The following is a 15982-nucleotide window of genomic DNA, read 5'->3' on the forward strand; positions in this document are numbered from 1 at the left end:
TCCTGATGGGAGGGAGCGGGATGAAGGCCTTAGGGATTTTTCCATTCATTGATTACTTTTCCTCTCCGACTTCATTATCCAGTAAGGGAATATAGAGATAGTGTTGAAACAAGGTAAGGTACATGAGAATAAAGATATCATGTTCATATTATTTTCTAAGCCCATTACATACAGTATATAACAATCACCCAATAAACTTTGAGCAAAATCTGTTTCAATGATAAAGCTGGTTAGGAGAAAAGTTCAACCATTTCTCCATAAAAGCAAATATATAGGCAACTGTTTATGGCAGTCTGTGTTTTAGTAAAGAGTAAGGACGTCATTCAGACATCTGTGCACATCGGCATGATCTTGGACCAACCGCGGTTCTCCTGTCCCGAGCTCAACAGCCTCATAGGTATAATGGAATAATAAGAAATATAATGGTATCATCATTGCTTAGAATCTGGACAAAAACTTTTTTTTTGCTAAACATTCATGTAACTTTTGAATTGAGCAACAATTTTGTGACACTGAAGACCACGGGGAACATAACACCCTCAATCGCCGTTCAAGGGAACATAGCACCCCCATTCTGGACAAATAAATACCCCCTCTAATTAAGGCACAGACACAGACTAAGGGGTACTTCTCACATAGCGAGATCGCTGCTGAGTCACGGTTTTTGTGACGCACCAGTGACCTCATCAGCGATCTCGCTGTGTGTGACACTGAGCAGCGACCTGGCCCCTGCTGTGAGATCGCTGCTCGTTACACACTGCTTTGGTTAATTTTTTACTCATTGCTCTCCCACTGTGAAGCACACATCACTGTTTTTGACAGCGAGAGAGCAATGATCTGAATGTGCAGGGAGCCGGCTTCTGCGGACGCTGGTAACCAAGGTACACATCGGGTAACCAAGCAAAGGCTTTGCTTGGTTACCAGATATTTACCTTGGTTACCAGCGTCCGCAGCTGCTAGAAGCCGGCTGCCTGCTCCCTGCACACGTAGCCAAGGTACACATCGGGTAACTAAGCGAAGCGCTTTGTTTAGTAACCCGATGTGTACCATGGTTACGAAGCACAGCGTCGTTGCACTGGTCGCTGGTGGCTGATCTCTGATCGCTGTGGAGATCTGCCTGATTGACAGCTCACCAGAGACCATGTAGTGATGCTCCAGCGATCCCTGCCAGGTCAGATCGCTGGAGCGTTGCTAAGTGTGACGGATCCCTAACTCTTTGATGGTGGGAATTGGCAAAAGCTTTATTTAATATCACCGAATGTACTCCAATGATCAGCACTGTAGGACACCCAAAGCCCTTATAGCTGGTGGAAAACTCCCGATGAATTCACATTTACTGTTGTGACTTCACTTGCCAAACATCCGTAAAGTGAAAAACACTGTGTTAATATACATTACTCTTATCACATAGTTACAAAAATTATTATTTTTCTAAATATGAAAATGTATTATATCCATGGCATCTGAACAAATAACAATATGTAAAGGTAATAGCACCAAACATCTTGCATAATAAATCTCAACAGAGGAGGAAAAGAAGGACATCTTAATGGCTTGCTGTATGAATAAGGAGGAAGTGCATACTGCGCTCACCCTATTACCGTAGTAAACCGATGACAGTGATGAGCGGGCACTACCATGTTCAGGTGCTCGGTACCCATTACTAGTGATGAGCGGGCACTACCATGCTCGGGTGCTTAGTACTTGTAACTAGTGATGAGCGGGCACTACCATGCTCGGGTGCTTTGTACTTGTAACTAGTGATGAGCGGGCACTACCATGCTCAGGTGCTCGATACTTGTAACTAGTGATGAGCGGGCACTACCATGCTCGGGTGCTCTGTACTCGTAACTAGTGATGAGCGGGCACTACCATGCTCGGGTGCTTTGTACTTGTAACTAGTGATGAGCGGCCACTACCATGCTCCGGTGCTCAGTACTCGTAACTAGTGATGAGCGGGCACTACCATGCTCGGGTGCTTGGTACTTGTAACTAGTGATGAGCGGGCACTACCATGCTCGGGTGCTCTGTACTCGTAACTAGTGATGAGCGGGCACTACCATGCTCGGGTGCTCTGTACTCGTAACTAGTGATGAGCGGGCACTACCATGCTCGGGTGCTCTGTACTCGTAACTAGTGATGAGCGGGCACTACCATGCTCGGGTGCTTTGTACTTGTAACTAGTAATGAGCGGGCACTACCATGCTCAGGTGCTCGATACTTGTAACTAGTGATGAGCGGGCACTACCATGCTCGGGTGCTCAGTACTCGTAACTAGTGATGAGCGAGCACTACCATGCTTGGGTGCTCGGTACTCGTAACTAGTGATGAGCGAGCCCTACTGTGCTCGGGTGCTCAGTACTCGTAACTAGTGATGAGCGAGCCCTACTGTGCTCGGGTGCTCAGTACTCGTAACTAGTGATGAGCGGGCACTACCATGCTCGGGTGCTCAGTACTCGTAACTTATAATGAGCGAGCACTACCATGCTCGGGTGCTCGGTACTAGTAACTAGTGATGAGCGGGCACTACCATGCTCGGGTGCTTGGTACTTGTAACTAGTGATGAGTGAGCACTACCATGCTCGGGTGCTCAGTACTCGTAACTAGTGATGAGCGAGCACTACCATGCTCGGGTGCTTAGTACTCGGAACTAGTGATGAGCGAGCACTATCATGCTCGGGTGCTCAGTACTCGTAACTAGTGATGAGCGAGCACTACCATGCTCGGGTGCTTAGTACTCGGAACTAGTGATGAGCGAGCACTATCATGCTCGGGTGCTCAGTACTCGTAACTAGTGATGAGGGAGCACTACCATGCTAGGGTGCTCAGTACTCGTAACTAGTGATGAGGGAGCACTACCATGCTCGGGTGCTTAGTACTCGTAACTAGTGATGAGCGGGCACTACCATGCTTGGGTGCTCAATACTCGTAACTAGTGATGAGCGAGCTCTACCATGCTTGGGTGCTCAGTACTTGTAACTAGTGATGAGCGAGCCCTACTGTGCTCGGGTGCTCAGTACTCGTAACTAGTGATGAGCGAGCCCTACTGTGCTCGGGTGCTCGGTACTCGTAACTAGTGATGAGCGAGCCCTACTGTGCTCGGGTGCTCAGTACTTGTAACTAGTGATGAGCGAGCCCTACTGTGCTCGGGTGCTCGGTACTCGTAACTAGTGATGAGCGAGCCCTACTGTGCTCGGGTGCTCGGTACTTGTGAAGAGTAGTTGGATGATCACATAGGAACAGTTGAAGTACCAAGTATACTGAAAGTAAATGGCTAAAATCTTCCGGAAAAATGCAAGTTCCCTATTGACTTTCAATATACTCAGGTCCTCAAGTTGTGCCCATCCAAGCATTCAACTGCTCTAACAAGTGCCAAGCACCCGAGCACGGTAGTGTTCCCCCTTACCCCGACCACCTGACCCTAAGAACATCCCCCTTCCTATAACAACCTGCAGACTTAACCCCAGCTTCTCTGGTAAGAAATAGACAAAAGCCCATGATTCGCCATTAACCTAGCTCTTTTCTAACCCTTAACACCGCCTATGCAGTCAGTTGCAGATGTGGAACTATTCAGATGTTTTATGCCAAGAAACTTCATGTCATAGGGTCATAGGCCCAGGGACATAATGATCCTGGTAGCAGAAAATACGACTGCACCTGGGTCCATACAGGAGGGGTCTCACTGGTAGCTATTTCAGCTGGATGTGTATCCGAGGACAACTATTCTACTGGAATATATTGGGTTGCATAGACCTGCTGGGTCCCTGCACAGCAATACACGCTGCCAGTCAATTAGAGTCTGGAGGCTGACGTCAGTAGGTAAATGACTGGTGGCGCATGGCAGTAAGGTATTGTGCTGCATGTCGCTTGTATGCTGAAATCAGCTGGTTTCTGCTCCCGCTATATAAGAAGATGCTGCACATCATGGGAGCGTGAGAAGGTGAGTAAAATAATTTAATTTTTTTCCATTTGTTGAAAAGAGCCACAGAACAGGGACAGTATTACTTGAAGAAGCCCAGGATTGGGCACATTTTACAGGATAGGGCACTTACAATACTGGAAAATGGGGGGTATTTTACCAAGATGAGGGACATATATTACTAGAAGGGGCTCAGGATGTGGGGCATTATACCAGGAGAAGGGACATATATTAGTGGAAAAGGGCCAAGATGGGGGGAAGAATACTAGAATGGGGACATAAATTACTGGAAGAGGCTTATTATGGGTGGCATTATACCAGCAAAAGGGAGACATTATATCAGGAAGGGGTCCAAGATGAAGACATACCAGTATGGGGGAAAGTATTACTGGAATGGGTCTAGGATAGGGGACATTGCCAAGAAAATGCCCAACATGGAGAAAGTTATACTTGGAAGAGGCCCAGCATGGGGGACATTATTACAGGAAGCGGCCAGGATGGGAAATATTGTTACAGGAAGGGGCCAGGATGGGGGACATTATTACAGGAAGCAGCCAGGATGGGAGACATTATTACAGGAAGGGGACAGAATGGGGGACATTATTGCAGAAAGGGGCCAGGACGGGGGGCATTATTACAGGAAGGGGCCAGGATGGGAGACATTATTACAGGAAGGGGACAAAATGGGGGACATTATTACAGGAAGCGGCCAGGATCAGAGACAGTATTACAGGAAGCAGTCAAGATGGGAGACATTATTACTGGAAGGGACCAGGATGGGGGGCATTATTACAGGAAGCGGCCAGGGTGAGGGCCATTATTAAAGTGACAGGCCAGGATATGGGACATTATTACAGGAAGTGGCCAGGATGGGAGACATTATTACCGGAAGGGATCAGCATGGACATTATTGCAGGAAGGGGCCAGGATGGGGGACATTATTACAGGAAGCGATCAGGATTATTATTATTATTTATTTATAGAGCACCATTAATTCCATGGTGCTGTACATGAGAAGGGGGTTACATACAAAATACATATATAAGTTACAGTAGACAGACTAGTACAGAGGGAAGAGGGCCCTACCCTTGCGGGCTTACATTCTATAGGATTATGGGGAGGAGACAATAGGTGGGGTGTAGGTCAGGCGGCAGCTCCGCACGGTGGTCGGGCGGCAGCTCCGCACGGTGGTCGGGCGGCAGCGAGTTCATTGTAGATTGTAGGCATTTCTGAACAGGTGGGTTTTCAGGTTCAGGATGGGGGACATTATTACAGGAAGGACACAGGATGCGGACATTATTACAGAAAGGGGCCAGGATGGGGGACATTATTACAGGAAGCAGTCAGGATGGGGGACATTATTACAGAAAGAGGCCAGGATGGGGGACATTATTGCAGGTAGGGGCCAGGATGGTGGACATTATTACAGGAAGGACACAGGATGCGGACATTATTACAGAAAGGGGCCAGGATGGGGGACATTATTACAGGAAGCAGTCAGGATGGGGGACATTATTACAGAAAGAGGCCAGGATGGGGGACATTATTGCAGGTAGGGGCCAGGATGGTGGACATTATTACAGAAAGGGGCCAGGATGGGGAACATAAGGGGGTGAACACCTATGTATTCACAGCATCTGGAATGCTATAATGGCTCATTTATCTGACAAATATGTAGGAGGGCTCAGGTCCAAATTTTCCATTGGGGCCCAACAGATTCTAGTTATGCCACTGCATAGACTTTTTATATTATCAGTCTTGAGGTCTTTGCAAGAAGTACTAATGAACAGTTCATGAAACATCCAATATTGGACCAGACCGCTGCTCATCTAATTGGTAGTGAAAGATTGTCTTGAGGGTTCATAGAGGTGTGTATTGATTACAGAGGAAAAGATTACATCTCAGTGATGCGGTTAATAATGCCGCTACCTTACATCTTCAGGGAACTTTGTTTTCTGCACAAACCCACTGCGGCAGCCACAAAAATCTAATTTTGGCGGTTTGAATTTTTTTTTTCCATTATCCTATTTACCAATCGGTTTTATATTTTGATAGATTGGATTGAATTTGATAGATTGGATTTCTGAATGCAGCAATACCAGGATGTTTTTTTTTATTGTTTTATTTACATTGAGGCAAAAGAAGTGGTGATTTAAACTTTTGTGGTTTTTGGGGTTTTTTTTCATATTTTTAAAACCTTTTTTATCACTTTTCATTGTTTTTATTAGTCCTCTTAGGGGAATTAAAGCTACGATCAGCAAATTGATTCTGCTGTACAGAGCAGGGCACGAGCATCAGCAGAAATCACGGTCTCCTATGAATGTTACTCGCAGCCAGCGTTCACAGGGGGATCGTAATGACAAACACAGGGGTCATCAACATTACTCCAGCTGTCATTACAACACATCGGTGCCCGTTGATCACATCACAGGGCCGCCGATTGGAGCAGGGAATGACTCGCTCCCAACCGGGATGTGTTAAATCCTGCTGTCAGAGATTGACAGCAAGATTTAACTGGTTACCAACCAAGGGCGGATCTCTAATCCACCCACACCTGTTACAGGCACATGATGGCTGATCAGACCAGCAGACATGTGCAGGGAAAGATGCGGGCTCAGGATGCGAGCCCACATCAAAGGCAGGGACATGACCTTGGAGGTATCAGTATGTCCAAGATCATGAAGGGGTTAAAATGTGGCAGAAATATGATAGTTATTCATACTATTGGTAAATCTAGTGCATCCTTAGAATGTCAAGTCCAAGGGCCTCAAAATTGGCCGAGTAAATGGGCCAAACACAGGCTTGCTAATTTGCTAGAGGAACATTGAATGGCCTATATACTGTATCTCCCTATGCTGGCTGTGCACGCTACACAAAAAGAGTCATTACCCCTGAGACACTCGTCGGAGGCCACTCATCCAGCCAAATCATACCTTTTGTTGTGCATTGAGGAGGGGGCAAGCATCCCAAATTACATATCTGCAAACAGAGTGCCTGGTTTGGTTTTTATCCTAAGTCATGTCTCATGGCTCATTAAAATATTGACTTTTAGGATTGCTACTTCCAATAGGCAGCAAAAGAGTTTCTGTCCTCTTCCACTCCGAAGAGACTATTTTCATATTCAATTTTCCAGAGGAGCATTGCATGGCTTATAAGTCTCATTATGCCACCTTGGAACTTTCCACAAGGAGAGCTGTTTCCCCTTAAATCTGCATCAAAAGCCTCTTATCCATCAAAATCAGAGCTCTTGCTGTGCACTGAGAAGGGGCAAATACCCCAAAACATGCATCTGCAAATAGAGTGGCAAAGCTTGGTAAAGAGTTGATATTGACTGGTAGGATTGCTACTTCTAATAGGTTGCAATAGAGTTCAAATCCTTCTCTTTTCAAAGAGAATTTGCAAATATAGTTTTGCAGAGGAGCATTGCATGTCCTATAAGTCTCCTTACTCCAGCTTGACACTGTCTACAAGAGAAACTTTAGAACGTTTGCTACAATATATAAAGTATAGGTAAAAAACTTGGACTAATACATTGATAACATATCCCATAGGTTACAATGGGATTGTTCACATTCATCTGGCACATCACTTGTCCTAGACAATTGAACTGGTGACAATTGATGCCATTTTGACATCAATTGTCAACAATTGAGGCCAAAAAAACGATACTTATGGGTCGTAAGTATGGAAACTGACCTTAAATGGAACCAACCACCAGGTTTTTGCCCAATAAACTAGAGGCAGTGCCATAATGGCGCTAGGATGCTGATTAAAATGATACTTTTAGTTGAGAAACCTGAGGCTTGATTGAGGAATAATCCTTGTTCAAATCTTCAGAAATTACGTAATTTGTGCAGTTGCTTGAGCATTGGGGTCCTCTGTGACGATTCCTCCTCCTGCCTTGCCTCCTTTTCTTTATTTAAATCTCGCGCTACCATTACGGCTGTTGGTTGCGCATGCGCATTGCTGTTGTTTTCATTAAAATGGTGCTGGAATTAGCGCATGCATATACTATGATCTCCGGTGCCATTTTATTGAAGACACTGTGGAGCTGAATATAAGTGGTTGCGGCTCATGCACAGATTTAATTTTTTATCAGCACATGCGCCGCCGCTGCTCATAGTCCTCTTTACAGTGTCTTCAATAACATGGAGCTGGAGATTGTGGTACGCGCATGCGCTAATTCGGTGCTATTATATTGAAGACTTCACAATAGCAATGCGCATGTGCTGCCAACAGCGGTAATTGCGGCTGCCTGAAATATACATAAAGAAAACGAGGCAAGGGAGGAGAAGGAATCAACACAGAGGGACCCAACCAACAAAGCCCTGCCCCGTTGCTCATAGTCATCTCTACAGTGTCCTCAGTAAAGTGGCATCAGAGATCACAGTACGCGCATGCCCTGATTTGGTACCATTTTATTGAAGACATCACAATAACAATGAGCATGCGCCGCCAATAGCGGTAATTGCAGCTGCATGAAAAATAAATAAAGAAAAGGAGGCAAGGCCGGAGGAGGAATCATCACCGAGGACCCGACCCACAAAATCCCGTCCCGATGCTCAAGCCACTGCACCAATTACCGCTACATCAGTTTTGAAGATCTAGCCTCGGATCTCTCAACTAAAGGTATCATTTTAATAAGCATCCTAGCAACATTATTAGGGACCCTAGGAACCCTTTAAAAGTTAAGCTATGTCAGTTAAATCCATTGAGTTTGATTTACTAACATTTTGAACAAGTTTTTCTGTGTATAACAATGGGGCACATGGGCACTGGGAGAGATTATATTTTTTCCATTGCTTTTTTTATATAATATATATTATTGCTAAAAATAAATTATACACTTTATATTGCTTTATAGATGTATTTAATGCAATAAAACATGCACATTTGTAAAGGAAAGCTTGTGTCCGGCATTGCCATGTGATACTGAAAACTGAGATACATTAGATGATTATAAAGTATTGAAGCACGCCATGGGCTATTTTGAGTGTTTGGCGTACTCAAGTTTATGGTTGGAAAGCTCTCAATTGAGAGGCTACATTACAATCATACAATTAAACGCTTTCTTGGGCACATTACCCATTTCAGAACACATTTGTGCAGAAACCGATAGACTGATGTTGCAGTAATGGTGGAAAGTATTGGAGATTGGGAGATGTTAGACAGCTCAGATTGGCAGGAAATGTAAAACTATTTAAGGAAAATAAAATAATTGTGTTAGCCAGAATATAATCCCAGTTGATTTCTATTTATGACAGTTTAGGGTATTTTTATGACCATACTTGGTTGCTTTATGTGGTTGGGTAAGAACAATCAGCAAAGATAAGTAATTGCTAATAATCTCCTCTGCTATCCTGACTTCCATGCTACTACTAGCATTTATTTCCAACCTCATTCCAGTTTATCTACTCTCTACTATTAACCATGTTCCTGCTGAAAGTTCCTGATTGCATATGTATCTGATAATTATTGTATTCCTGCTACATGTTCATGATTGAACAGCTGCAAGTTCCTGATTGCATGTGTCTCTACTATTAGCCATGTCCCTGCTGCAAATTCCTCATTGAATATGTCTCTGCTATTAACCATGCCCCTGCTGAAAGTTCCTGATTGCATATGTATCTTCTAATTAGTGTATTCCTGCTACAAGTTCCTGATTCAACAGCTGCAAGTTCCTGATCACATGTGTCTCTACTATTAACCATGTCCCTGCTGAAAGTTCCTGATTGCATATGTACCTGCTAATTATTGTATTCCTGCTACATGTTCCTGATTGCATATGTCTCTACTACTAACATGTCCCTGCTGCAAGTTCCTGAGTGCATATGTCTCTACTATTAACCATATCCCTGCTGCAAGTTCCTGATTGCATATGTCTCTACTATTAACCATATCCCTGCTGCAAGTTCCTGATTGCATATGCCTCTACTATTAACCATGTCCCTGCTGTAAGTTCCTGATTGCATATGTCTCTACTATTAACCATGTCTGTGCTGCAAGTTCCTGATTGCATATGCTTTGCTATTTATTGTATTCCTGCTACATGTTCCTAATTGGACAGCTGTCTGTTAGTAACCATATCCCTGCTGCAAGTTCCTGATAGCATGTGTCTCTACTATTAACCATTTCCCTGCTCCAAGTTCCTGAGTGCATATGTCTCTACTATTAACTTTGTCCCTGCTTCAAGATCCTGATTGCATATGTCTCTTCTATTAACTATGTCTCTGCTGCAAGTTTCTGATTGCATATTTTTCAACTATAAACCTTGTCCCTGCTGAAAGTTCCAGACTACATGTACTTTGACTTCCAGCAGCATTGGGTGCTTCGAGCTATGCTTTCCCATCTGATGTCTAGCATACACTGCTTTTCTGGTTCTCACTGATTCATGTGCTGTCCTTTCCACTGCATTATCACCTCCAGTCCATGCTGCTCACACAAACATACAGCTTACAGAATTCACCTCATCAGGTGAACCCATGACAAATATGAATTTTATTCATGCCGATTTTCTTCTTTTACAGACTGGATAAGTACAAGTCGACTGAGAGAACTCGTATGTTATGGAGTCCGAGACCTTGGAGCAGAATAATAGTCCTCGCTCTTTGGAGAAGTTGCTAAATAGTGTTAGTTGCAGTGGCATAAGGATTGTCAAATAGGATTGACAAATCCAGGGTAAAGGGATCTCAGCGGACACTTTGGTTACTTGGCACAAATGTCGGATCTGTATCCATCTCTTGGACAAAATTCCTGATCATTCTACTTTCAAATGATCCTACCACCAGTTCTAACCAATGATTCTCCAGTCTTGATAGTTCACAAAGGATACATTTATTTACTAAAGTGGAAGAAGAGATGACAGCTCTTCTTATGTGGCCCCCAATTTGGCTGTCCAGAAATAGCTAAATAAAGCCACTAGGGGATGAAGCGACACGGCACTTTCAAAGTGCAACTACAATGTTGAGGTTCGTCTGGGGTCAGACTCCTGCAAGTGGGACATCTGCCAGCACCGTGCCCCAATGTAACCCTTTATATTGTGAAGTCTTATCAAAACCAGGAAAAAAAGCTGCATTAGACTAGAGTCAGCAAGCAGGATTGCAATGGAAAGCGACTAACTAAAACCATAACTATGACGCCTGGAGGTAACATAAAGCAATGCTGAGTGTCAAACATTCTATCAAAATTTCGGACAGAACAGTTCAAAGGAATTACAACAGAATGGGTTCAAAGGAGGCAAACAGTGAAAAAACTGAGGCAAAAAAAGGATTGAGACATTGGAATTCTAGTAGGGTGCCAATTAAGGAGTGCAAGGTGATGGCAACGTACTAAAGGAAGTAAACAAAAACCAGGGAACTGGTGGCACTACTGGCAACTACTATTCGCAGGAGGAAGACAGTAAGGAATGGTAGAGTGAGGTGAGTAACAAATGTGCTCCCTTAACCTGTAGAGGGCTAACATTTAACATTTCTACCATTGGAACCCTATGGAGCTCGAAATTCCTGGGACTTCTAGTGTTAAAGGGGTTGTCCACTACTAGGACAACCCCTTCTCATTCCAAAGGTAAAATAATAAAGCCTATACACACCTGCCATACCTATGCTGTGCTCACGTGGAGTTGTGACGTCATACGAGAAATGCATCCATGAAGGATGGTACGGATTACAGGCAGTGGGAGCTCCACATGCCTTCACCAGAGAGAGTTAGTGTATGTAGGTCTTCGAGCAGGGTGTGTGACGCTTACCATTATCTTTAGGATGGTCTTCATTACCCCGCAGCCAGTCTCTGTTGTAGACTCAGTAGACAAACACATGACACTGGATTTCTCTTGGCAAACCAAACCTGAACAGTTTATTGTTCTTTTCACCACTATGACAGACATGACCTCACTGCTACGGTTCTGCTGGTGTTTTATATGGGGTACTCTCTCTTGACCTGTCCCCACTATTTTGGAACTTGTCCGCAATCTGCTGGGCCTGTGCCTTAGTTCCCCCACTCTTATTCTCACCATTATCTGCTTCTGAGCACTGTTTGCTGTCTAGTCGGAAGAATTCCCTGGGCCCATCGGGGTGAGTTGTAGGCTCTGGACCTGTGGAAGGTGACTTCAGGGTTACCTGACTGACCCTTACTCCATACCGTGTCTTTAGTCCTAGAACCCTTCTGCAGAACTAACGTCTCACAAGGTCGGCCTCTCTAACCAACTCCCAATTCCTCCTCCTTCTATCTTACCTAACATCTAATCTAATGCGGCTTTTACCCAGCCGCTAGGTGGCGCTGGCCAGTACCTGGTCCCGGCTCTGCTGCACCAAGGACCCGTGCTTCCAAGCAGCAGCAATAACTTTACCACATACATTAACAGCACACTTGGTACCTAAAACATGTTACTTTTACAACATAGATAATAAGTATAAAACAGTAGAGAGGGGTAAGCGACCATCTCCTACATCCAATCAGCCTTGGCTTAGGACCAAATGAACAATCAACAGGAAGTGACCACAGCCACAGAGCTCACTTCCTGTTGATTAACTTGTTTGGTCTAAAGGCGAGAAGAAGGAAGCCAGTGCTTATTGGATGCAGGACTTGTGTGACGTCACAACCACATGTGAGCCCTGGGACCACAATCCTGGATAGAGCTAGAAGGGCACCGGTACGGGAGGTGAGTATAGGTTCCATTATTTTACCTGGGGAAAAAAGAGGAATTGGAAGGTGTTGTCCTAGTAGTTGACAACCTCTTTAAGAAACCTCTCTTCCAAAAGGTTTAAAAACTAAAATTAGTCAATAATAAAAATAGACTTCATAACTGTTGATGCCGGGACATTTATATTTTAGCGTCTACATAAAAATTATGTTTAGAATATTTTATTTTCCTGCTTTGATCTTCTGTTTTAATATGTCCATAAAACACTACTCTGCAATTCCTCTTCTCCCGTTATTCGGATCAATATGCACATTGACCTTTCTGTTGAATGAAACTAGCTTCAGCCCATGCACCAACAAATTCATTAATGAGCTCTCCGTAATGCCAGCTAATGTCTGTCTCTATTACTGTGTTTCCTATATCATCTATTTTATTTTATTTTTGTCACCATAAAGCAAGGAGGTGAGAAGGACTGCAGTCCGACACTTAAAGTTAGCCTATAAGTGGCCGGTGGGAAGGACCTCAACTCCAGTCACTTCCAAGCCTGCTTAAGAAAGGCTCATCCTCATAGAGGACAGGGTGGAGAGGGGATTGGCTGGAGGCCTAGGGCACAGCACTGATTGGATCTTCTCAGTGGTGATTTAAATTTTATTCTCTGAAATTCCCACATGTGAAGCTGGAGAAGTGAAGCAAAGAGAATGACAGTCATATTACCGGCTGCCTGACGGGACAAGGAACACCTCATTTTATAAAAAAAATATTAAAAAAAAATAAAGGGGCTTTTTACTTATCCAAATGAGGATTTTTCATATGCATTTATCAACCTGCAGGACGTTACAGAATTAAAGAGATCATCTGAAAGTCTCAAGTAGGGCATTGTATCCGCACCAGAAGCCAATAATGCTGAGGTCCACAGTGATTCCAGGTAAGATCCCTCATTCTTTTCAGAAGACTACCGTACTTAGATTGCAGAACACTTGCAGCTGGTAATGATGATTTTGCTGGGCTCAGACAGTCATGCAGAGGTAAGGTAAGGAGAGGCCAGGACGCGGGGATTAGAGGAAAGAGAGACAGGCTTAAGGAAAACAGACAAAATCACTTGAGCCTTATTCAAGAGGTGAGAACAAAAACACAACAGAGACAGGATGGAAACCGACACATAAGCATAAAAAGTGATATATAAAGGCGGAATAAAACTCACTGGAATTGAACACTGCGCATATAGGAAGATACAGAGTGCATAAATATTCAAATCTATAATATATATAATGTATAAATAACAGAATCTATACTATATACATAATATATAAATAATCTAATCTATACTATATACAATCTGTATGAATAATGGAATCTATACTATGTACAATGTGTATAAGGAACAGAATCTATACTATATATATGGTGTATAAATAATTGAATCTATACAAAGTGTATAAATAGAACTTGTACTATATACGTAGTGCATAATAACAAGATCTATACTATATACATAGTGTATAAGTAACAGAAGCTATATTATATATATGGTGTATAAATAATGGAATCTATACTTATACGTAGTGCATAATAATAAAATTTATACTATATACATAGTGTATAAATTACATAATCTATACAATATACGGTACATAGTGTATAAGTAAAAGAGTCTATACTATGTACATAGTGTATATGGAACAAAATCTATACTATATACATAGTGTATAAATAATAGAATCTATTCTATATACATAGTGTATAAGTAACAGATTCTATACTATATACCGTACATAGTGTATAAATAATAGACTGTATACTATATACATGGTATATAAATTATGCAATTTATACTATATACATAGTGTATAAATAATAGAATCTATTCTATATACAGTGTATAAGTAACAGATTCTATACTATATACCGTACATAGTGTATAAATAATAGACTGTATACTACATACATAGTATATAAATTATGGAATCTATACTATCTGCATAGTGTATAAATTATGGAATCTACTATATACATGATGCATTAATAATATAATCTATACTATATACATAGTGTATAAATAATAGGATCTATTCTATATACATAGTGTATAAGTAACAGATTCTATACTATATACCGTACATAGTGTATAAATAATAGACTGTATACTATATACATGGTATATAAATTATGGAATCTATACTATATACATAGTGTATAAATAATAGAATCTATTCTATATACATGATGTATTAATAATATAATCTATACTATATACATAGTGTGTAAATAATAGGATCTATACTATATACATAGTGTATAAATAATGGAATCTATACTATATACATGGTGTATAAGTAACAGATTCTATACTATATACCGTACATAGTGTATAAATAATAGACTGTATACTATATACATGGTATATAAATTATGGAATCTATACTATATACATAGTGTATAAATAATAGAATCTATTCTATATACATGATGTATTAATAATATAATCTATACTATATACATAGTGTGTAAATAATAGGATCTATACTATATACATAGTGTATAAATAATGGAATCTATACTATATACATGGTGTATAAGTAACAGATTCTATACTATATACCGTACATAGTGTATAAATAATAGACTGTATACTATATACATGGGATATAAATTATGGAATCTATACTATATACATAGTGTATAAATAATAGAATCTATTCTATATACATAGTGTATAAGTAACAGATTCTATACTATATACCGTACATAGTGTATAAATAATAGACTGTATACTATATACATGGTATATAAATTATGCAATTTATACTATATACATAGTGTATAAATAATAGAATCTATTCTATATACAGTGTATAAGTAACAGATTCTATACTATATACCGTACATAGTGTATAAATAATAGACTGTATACTACATACATAGTATATAAATTATGGAATCTATACTATCTGCATAGTGTATAAATTATGGAATCTACTATATACATGATGCATTAATAATATAATCTATACTATATACATAGTGTATAAATAATAGGATCTATTCTATATACATAGTGTATAAGTAACAGATTCTATACTATATACCGTACATAGTGTATAAATAATAGACTGTATACTATATACATGGTATATAAATTATGGAATCTATACTATATACATAGTGTATAAATAATAGAATCTATTCTATATACATGATGTATTAATAATATAATCTATACTATATACATAGTGTGTAAATAATAGGATCTATACTATATACATAGTGTATAAATAATGGAATCTATACTATATACATGGTGTATAAGTAACAGATTCTATACTATATACCGTACATAGTGTATAAATAATAGACTGTATACTATATACATGGTATATAAATTATGGAATCTATACTATATACATAGTGTATAAATAATAGAATCT

General features: G+C 41.1%; 1 protein-coding gene across 1 annotated transcript in view; it reads left to right on the forward strand.

The window, feature by feature from the left end:
• Positions 1-13244: 13244 nt before the first annotated feature.
• The window catches only part of LOC142255985 (ATP-sensitive inward rectifier potassium channel 14-like), a 46918-nt gene continuing 44180 nt past the window's right edge, over positions 13245-15982 (forward strand). Inside the window, exon 1 of the mRNA XM_075327456.1 lies at positions 13245-13482. The gene's annotated coding sequence lies outside the window, so the exon portion shown is untranslated. The remainder of the gene's footprint in view (positions 13483-15982) is intronic.

The sequence above is a fragment of the Anomaloglossus baeobatrachus genome, chromosome 11, assembly GCF_048569485.1.
Source record: "Anomaloglossus baeobatrachus isolate aAnoBae1 chromosome 11, aAnoBae1.hap1, whole genome shotgun sequence".
NCBI classification, from domain to species: domain Eukaryota; kingdom Metazoa; phylum Chordata; class Amphibia; order Anura; family Aromobatidae; genus Anomaloglossus; species Anomaloglossus baeobatrachus.